Below are 9,110 nucleotides of genomic sequence, written 5' to 3' on the forward strand. Positions count from 1 at the left end.
GAATGAGACCCCTTTTGCCCTGCTGTCACAACCTGGCTGGGAGCTTTTCAGCTAGAAGACAACATCAGAGGGGCAGAGGCAGTGGGTGGCGGCCAGGAGAGATGTAATAGTGAGAGGTCTCCTGATCTTTGAGCAGAAAATGCTGGAGACAGAAGCCTTTACTCTTGGTAGGGAATTCATGGCCTGATCAGTGCAGTAGTAAGCTTTACCAGTCACTTTTAAGAGATCAGGTCAAGAGAAGAAGCACTCTGGTACCATGTCATTAAAATGTAAGCATCAGTGACAAATGAGCCAAGGTAATTATGAAGTCACTATTCAGAAACTACAAAAGCATTATCCAGACGAATCAAGTTCAGAGTGCTGAGTGCCCACAAGAATGTAGGTGTCCTACACACACCGCAGAAGGGCTGGTGGCTGGAGGGGCCCCCTGTTTTGGTGGGAAGGGGCATGTCTGGGGCAGACCCCACGTGCAGCATCATGGGAAGTATCCCGACCTCTTTTGCAGAGAACCCAGCCTTCTCTGCCTGCAAACCAAACGTGTTTGTGACTCGACTGGTGTGCCCACAATCGAGTGATGTCACCCTTATACTGGGTGCCTCAGAAAAGATGGAAGTGCGATCACCTACCTCATTCAAGTAGAAAAGGCATTTGAAATGAAGTTGGAGAAATCATGACAAGATTTTCACCGTTCTGAGTGGCAGGAAAAAAATGGGCATTTGGAAGGAAAATGGGGTGTTTGGTATCTTTTTCCATGTATTATAGCTGTCCCTAAGTAACCTTTTAAAAAGGCAAGTCCATGTGGAGATAAATACATTGAAACATTCAAAGAAGCTTTGCAGGTTTTCAGAACTTAGTGGGAAAGCAGAACATCTCTCCACCCTGTGGCCTTTGGCACATGTCACCGCTGAGTGGAGCTGAACCCAGAGCCTTCAAGGCCTGGGTAGCTATGTGCTGTGTCTGCAGTGACGTCAGGGTTGAAGTTTACCCCAGGGCCAGGAAGGCAGAGCTCCGGCTGTACCTTTCACGTCTGCCTTGTCCTGGTGTTGCTAGGTGTGGGGGTGATAATTAGGGGAGGTGACACCTCTCTTCTGGGAAGCCTGCTGCCAAACCAGCAAAGCACAGGACAGAGGCTGACAAACAGGATCCATCCCAACCCTGCCTGCAGTTCTCCAGCTCCGAGCGTTGACCTTTTAAAAGCAGGAAACCTTGGCATCCGCCTTCCTGCCTGCCGCCCAAGTCAACGGCACCTGCCCTGCTGGTCCTCTCACCCTTCTCCATCAAAATCCACATTTGCAAGTGGATCTGCTACCAGTCATTTAGAGCTGAATTTCAGTGTGTTTATTTTTATTTTGCCCCAATCTGTGGCAAGAAAAGAGTCATCATTCCATTAAAGAAGCATCATACATCCTTGAGCCCAGGCGGGAGGCTGATATTTCTGGGAGACGCGTTGCTATTGAAAGGAGAGGGAAAGCTGTGCAGTCTACTGCCGACAACTGGCTCGAATATAAAAACACAAAAGAGAATCTTTTCATACAGCTTTAGCATTCCACTCTCATCAAAAGGATCTCTTCCTTTCCCACCTCAGCTACTGTTTTACTGAGGAACAGAGATGTTGAGCAACTTGTCCAGGGTCACACAGCTAAAATAGGGCAGAGCTCTACTTAGAGCCTGGATAATGTGGCTATAAAGCCTGTGCTTTTCACTAGTGTAGGGGAGGTGGGGAGACAGAAATCAAAGGCAAGTGTCCTGAGTCCTCTACTCCAGGCTAAAACTGTGGGGTAGGCATGAAGGGTTGAGGGCAAAAGGCCGGGAATGAAAGAGAGAGAAAGAAGCAGAAAGCCAAGGGACTATTTATATTAGGGACTCAGAGGTGGTGGCTTCACATGTGCTCCAGTACCAACATAGCATGGCCACAGGATAGAAAAGACAGCCCCTTCCAGTCTTTCTGGTGCCTCTGTGGTGTGGAAGAGAAGGTCCCATTCTGGCACAACCCCGTGGAGGATGCTGGCAGCCACTATGGCAAGGCAGGGCAGCCCAGAGCCATGACTGTGGGTAGGCAGCCCACACCAGCAAGGAGGGAGGCATGAGGAACAGTGGGAGGATTCACAGCATCAGTGAGAACCTCATGGACCAGCGAGGGCAGGGGTGGAGGCAGCCTTGACCCCAGCAGCAGGGCACCCAGAGGCAGGCATGACCCACTGGGTTGGAGGCTTATGAGTAAGTTCGGATCAATTCTAAAAACATGGACAAAGCCATCGATTTTTTGTACAATTTGGGAGTGGCATGTAAGCTCAACATCATCATTTTGGGTTATTTTCAACAATTCATGAGCTCTCGTGGAACGAACATCAGGAAAAGAATCACAGCTTTGGAAGCAGACGGACCTGATTCCAGGTGAGAAGTTGCCATAACATATTCTTTTAGATGAAGGAGAACGTCCCTTTCCCTTGTTGCAAAATGGAAGTGAAATGCCCGCATCCCTGCGGTGGGAGGAGAAGTAAATGAGAAGACAGTTGAAGGATTGCTCCCAAAGCTCGCCCCTCCCTCTGTTATAAACTGAGCTACAATTTGCAAAACAAATAAAGGAGAGAGAGTCAGTTCTGAGCAATCACGGGATCCATAAAAACAGTCTTGAAAAGAGTGTGGTGGCCAAGAGTGAAGTGAAGGGCACAGGCCAAAATGCTCTCACCATAAAGGTGGGAGTGGGGGAGGGGGACGCTTCGGGCATCTTCCTAATTGACCTTAGAAATCACAAATTTGACTTGAGAAGTTTTTCTTCCTTGTAAATTCCCCTGAGTGTTAGGTGTGTCTCTGGAGAATTTTTTCCCCCTCAGGAAGGCTGCCAAGTGTTCAAAATCATCTTTGGAAATGATTCAAAGCCTCAAATTTGATTATTTTTGTACCCAAACTAAACTGCATGTGCTTAAAACTAACAGGTGTTTCTGTTGAAATGCTTCTCATTTTCACCTCTCTCAGCTCAACATGAGATTTCAAATATTCTAAACAGCCAGAGGTGTTTCTTCCTTTTTTAAGGGAAAAAGTTGACAGCCATCTTTGAAATGTTAAAAAAAAAAAAAAAAAGGTGAAAATCCGGGAACAGGGATGGTCTCTGGGGAGTGAGGTTTCAGCTGGAACTTACACTTAATACCCTGTGTTATTCAGATTAGTGCATCATAGATTGCTTCAGTAATTTTTCAGAAGCATTAAAAAACAAATGGAATTCTGACATCCGAGTCTACTCTTCCCATTAAACATATGGTCCCAGGAACACCTGCAAGTCTGTGAGTCATATGTTTAAGTGTGTAAGGAACAGACCCCTGAGATCACCAGTTCTTGCTCTTACCTTTGCAGTGACGGCTCTGTTCTGTGGTGAGAAAAAAGGTCGTGTTCAGTACCTAACATCTATTTCTGACTCCATGGCTGAGTGGCTGGACGGTCCTGGGAAAACTACCCAAGTCCTGGCTTAGTTAGTGGATCCAGATTTGGCCCAGTCCCTGCCCTCTCTGCCACGTAGCTCGTTCTTTTCCCCTCTGATGATGATTTGCCAAAAGTAAAACGAACTGCGCCAGTGCAAAGAGTACCTGTTACAGCAGGTAACAGGTGAGTGGCAGCCAAAGGTATGCTGTTGCCCAGAGAACTCAGTGGTGGCACCCCGAGCGACCTCAGATAAAAAACAGACAAAATAGTGGTGATAGTCCTTGATGTGGGTCATGGATGTTATCTTAATCTCCAGAAGCATCTTTGGAAAACTTTGCTGACATGTAACAAGCCATCTAAGAAAGAGCAGTGTGCTGGCTGGTGGATGCACCCTCAAGACAAGCCCCACCCTCTTTCTGACCCTCCTTCCTACAGTGGCCACCCCTAAGTGCCTCCTGGGCACCAGCTCTGGAGTTGTCCCTCGTAGACCCCATGGGTCTTCCTGACCACACCTGCTGCCATGGCCACTGCCCACTCAGGATTCAGCTGGCAGGATTCAGAACACAGCCTGGAAAGGAAATCTGGCTGCGGCTGGCCCGGTGACTAACACAGTATGATGAATGGGCCTTAAGCACCGTGGCCCCAACCAGGTTCTTTGTGTGGTTTGGTTTTAAGCTTTTGGAAACACATGAAAGCTTACAGGCTGGCTGTCCAAATATCCCCTGGCAACTGATTTGCTCACCAAGCTGTCTGAGCATGTGGTTTAAATTGAAGCTCTAATCTCTAGCAAGAGAAGAGGGCCAGTCTCAGGCAGCAGGGACAGTCTGAACTGGCTTCCGGGAACCAGAGCGTTCCCGGAATATTGAACCAGGTACTGCCGTCTCCCAGCATGCCCTTCGAGGCTGGGAACCAGAGCCAGCTCTTTGGTTAGAAGGGTGCACATGATAAGGTCTGTTTCTGCGTGACTGCCTCCACCAACAGAAGCTCCCTGAGACCAGGCCATGTGGGTGTCCTAATGAGCAGGTGACACCGGGACCCCTAGCACCATCGGCCAACTTTCCCCCATGCTTGCCCCCTGTAGGACGTTCTCTTTCTCCACATCTTTGCTCAGGTTGATCCTGTACCCAAAGCGTCCTTTTGTCTCATGACCGTCTTGAACACCCGTCAAGGTCCAGCCGCAGGTCCACCTCCTTTCCTGCTGTACCAGCATCTCCCATGGGAATGAGCAGGAAAATCTGTATTTGATGGAATGATTACTGACACTAAAAGTTAACGTTCAACCCTGGGAAGTGGCTCTTCCCTGTCATGAGCTTCCCGAGGCCAGTGCCGGAGCTCCCTCCCAGGGCTGGGCATTTATAGCTCTGTGTGTTACAGTTCACCAAACGTTCTCAACTTCTCGAAAAGCTGGTTTTTTTTCCCTCCTGGGAGGGGCTGACTCTACCCTTTATGAGAATTCCAAGTTGGCTGGTGCCCTGCCCATTGGGAAATACCTCTCTCTCTCTGCCACTCTATAAAGGTCCAGGGTGGCCCCAAGCGAGGACTTCTGCGGCACAGCAGCCTCCCCAGGACGTGAGATTCTCCCCGCCCGCCTGCCACCATGAGGTTTCCAGCCCTCACCAGCTTGCTATGTATCTTGCTTCTCTGTTTGTCCATCTTCTCTGTGGAAGGTAAGATTGTTCCCTACCCCACCCCCTGCCCCTAGGGTGCGGTCCCTGAGCAGGGATTCCCATGTCTGGGAATGCTGGAATCAGGACATACTGGAGGGCAGGCCCCCCATGCAGGCAATCCTGGGCCCTGGAGAGATGTGCTGTCACCCCTGCACCTATGTAGCACCTCCATCCACAGTGACGGCATCAGGGGGTGGCTCGGGAGCCTTAGACCCCACGGTCTCCACCCGCAGCCCCAGCTCCCTAGACACGCACACACAAGCCCAGTGAAAGCAGTGCACTTACCATGCGGGCACACAGCCTCCAGCTGGATTGCTTCGTGCGCCTAAGTCCTACCTCTGGAAACTCTCTGTTGCGCTTGTATTTTGTTTGGGGGCACAGTCAGCTTGTGTTGAATGAAAGAATCAGTGAATTAGTAGACCATATGAGTCTGAATACACCTAAATCTCATGCCCAGGAAACATCTGCGGCAGATGGGATGAGAGTGCGTGCAGTGGGAGGCAGTTTCGTGTGCGTCTAGAAGTGGGGGAAGCAGTCTTTGCACCTCTGTGGATATCAGTATTTAGCTTTCCTGTCTTCCTCAGTTCAGTAGCTGAATATTTTGAGTTTTTTCTCTTGCCTAACCCTCTAGAAATTGCCTACTTTTATTTTTTTTAGCAGGCATGGTTATTTTAACATTTATTGGGGTTTGAGGATATAGAAAGAAATATGGGGGTGAAAAACACCCATAATTTCATGACTCAAGAATGGCCATGTTCAACATTTGGTTTCTTTTCAGTATTGCATATAAGCATTTTTGTAATTGGTAACTCTCTGTGTGTTCAGTGCTGTCTCTCTTTTATTTATCACTACATTATTACAGTCACCAAAGATACCGATGATTGAAATCTGGAAGCATTTACCCTAGAATGTCAACAGCAACCATCTCTATCTGAGTAACAGGATTACAGAGAGTGTTTTCTAAAGTTTCTGCAGTGAACAGTGCCACATATACAATACAAGAAACAATAACTAGAATTCCCCATAAACACAGTCCATGGCGATGCAATTTATCAGACCTGTACAGCAGGACATATTAGAGGCTGCCAATGTCACCCTAATGACAATTCAAAGAAGGTGAATTCCTCTCCCCACAAAGTTTCCTATGCGTTTAAGATTATCTCTAGAGCTTCCCCAAAGTGGACGAATATTTTTAGGACTAATATTTGCCATCAAGTGAATGTGCTGTGATGAATTTACATGTTTAGACATTTAAATGATTCACAGCTTTGCACTATTTTAAGTACATGGTAAAAAGCAAGGGCGTACAGAAAACATCTCCTATATTTAGGTTTATTTTCTTAGATTGCCAAGGGGAGAATTACTGGGTCAAAGGGCATGGACGCTTCTGAGGGATGATACTGAACTATTTTGCAGACAGGAATATAAGGAAGACACATTCTAGGGCAGAGTGTCTCCCCACGTTGACTTTGTTATTTCTGGAAAAATTAATCTCCTTAAGGCCCACTCTTTCCCTGGGCCCTCCCATGTATATGCAGCCTGGCCCATCCTGAGTGTCCTTGAATAAACATTCCTGAACCCTCAGCCTTGGGGGCTGAAGTTCCCTCCAATCACTCCTGAACAGACCCAGTCCCCAGTGTCCCCAAGCATGCTAATGGGAGTGTCTCTGTCGCTCTGTCCACCCTCAGGGAGAAGGCATGCGAGGCACCCTGCCAAGCCTGGAAGAGGCAGGCCCTGCTGTCCCCGAGGTCCTAGCCCAGACCTGATGGCTCAGAAAGGTAAGCATGGCACACCTGCCCGGGCTTCCGGAGAGGCTCTGGGGAGGCCATGGGACAGGCCATGTATGCGCCCCCACCCAGGCCGGGCATCCGGCGCTGTGAGCAGGGGCCATGAGCAGATGTGACCTCAGCCTCCCTCACGGAGCTTCCGATCTAGTGGGGGAAACTGACCCCCCCACCCCCAAAAGCCAACAAATTAATCATCTTGAACTGAATATATTCCCTCAAGGGAAAGAACAGGATGCAATTAGAAAATGGTCTGGGGAAGACCTCCTATGCTGGGTGGGAGGCATCAGAGGAAGAGTCATTTCTGAGACCTGACGAAAGGCAAGGAGCCTGGCCAAGGAGCATGGAGGGGACATGCAGGCGGGGGAGCAGCAGGCGCGGAGGCAGGAGATGGGCAAGAGGGAGGTGTGGAAGACAGAAGGGATGGGGGCCAGGCAGTGCTCAAGGAAGCTCCGAACCAAGCAGGGCTGGCTTCGTGAGTGAGCTGCCATGTGAGATGGGGTGACGAGAGGGGCTGGGGCACACAGGTCCAGGGAGTCCCCAGAGCTGTAGACAGGCAGCCCCAGTCCCAGGCGCCAGGCTGGAGGTGCAGAGCCAGGCTCCTCTTCCAGACAAGGCTGCCCTCTCCTACAAGGCCTGGGAGGCACTGGGCGGTGAGAGGGACAGGCCAGCAGAAGTCTGCTGGCACCCAGCGCCCAGGACCAGGGCACCAGGCCAGGGGCAGGCTGACACATGGGAGTTGCCTGACCCAGGATGCAAGGTCACAGCTGTTGGCCTCTGCTGGCCTTTGGTCCTCGACCCTGAGGCAGGTGGAGCACCCATAGGAAAGAGCCAGCCAGGCCTGACACAAACTCGGGGTTCCTGTCCCCCAACTCTCTGTAGCCTCAGGTACCCTCTCAGGGGTCTGAGAAGACCCCAACTGGCTGGCTCCTCTGAGGCTATGGCCCTGGGAGCCTGTGACCAGAGCTGGAGCCCCCACCCACCTCCCAGCTACCAAGAGTCCTGTGCACCAAGGGAGAGCCTGGGTGTGAAGGAGAGGGAGGGAGCGAGGCTGCACAGCTCAGCCTTAGGCCACCTCTCCGGAGAAGCTGACAGCCCCTCCTCCCAAACTGGCATCACATCCAGCTGGGGCCAGGTAAAAATAACCAGTTCTCACACACCGAACCGGAGTGTGAGGCCCCCGCCCAGGCAAGGAGGCGGGCGAGCGCCCTGGCTGGCTGAGTGCACTCTGCTCTCCCCGGAGGCCCCAGCCTGGTGGAGGAGGTGTGTTTCCACGAGTCCTTCTGCACCAGGGAGGTCAGGGTGTGCTTGAACTCTGCAAACCCTTCCCCAGGATGGACTTGCTCAGAGGCAGTAAAGAAAAGACAAGAGAAATTAAGATTATATGTGCACCTGCACACACACACACAAACACACACACAGCGACTAGCACACGCAGTTCATAGGAAGCACAGCCTAATGAACTCCCTGTGCATGTATGTGGGTAACCGCTGTTAGTCACACGGTACTTTGGAACAATCTAGGTGCATGGCTCCCATGTTGAGTCTGGATTTCTTTTGGTGTCTATGTTGTCTTAAATTCCACTGCAGGAACTGGCAAACAACTTAGAACAAGAAGGGCGAAATGTTTTTACAAGGTCCCTATCGTGTCATCTCATTTAAATCCTTGGAACCACCCCAGGGGAGCATGGTCACCTTATTACAGACTGGGAGGGGGAGGGTGTAGCTCAGTGGTGGAGCACATGCCTGGCATGTACAAGGTCCTGGGTTCAATCTCCAGTGTCTCCATTAAATAAATAAACCTAATTGCCTCCCCTTCCAAAAGCTTTATTACAGACTGGAAACTGGGGCTCAGAAAGGCTATGAGGCAGAGCCAGGAAGCAGGATCTGTCCATCTCCTTCCTCTATGACAAACTACCTCCTCCTAAGAGAGCAGTTTCCTGCAGCACACTTACAAAGACGTGTGCGGGCCCTAGGGAGACTGCAGACTTCCCCGAAGGAAAGCTCTACCTGAGCTGGAATCTCGGCTCCACCACCGGCTCGCTGTGTGCCCGTAAGCAGGTCCCCCAGCTCGGCTAAACCTCAGTCTCCTCCCCTGTGAAAGGACATGATACTAGACGGCACCTCGCTGGGCTATGACGAGGGGGTCAGTGCGGTCGTGACTACAAAGCCAGGCACTGGCTTGGCTCTGGTACCCCATAAACGTGCCCTGCTGTGGCTGTGGAGGAAGCAGCTGGAGCAGG

The sequence above is a fragment of the Camelus bactrianus genome, chromosome 11 (assembly GCF_048773025.1).
Source record: "Camelus bactrianus isolate YW-2024 breed Bactrian camel chromosome 11, ASM4877302v1, whole genome shotgun sequence".
Lineage (NCBI taxonomy): Eukaryota > Metazoa > Chordata > Mammalia > Artiodactyla > Camelidae > Camelus > Camelus bactrianus.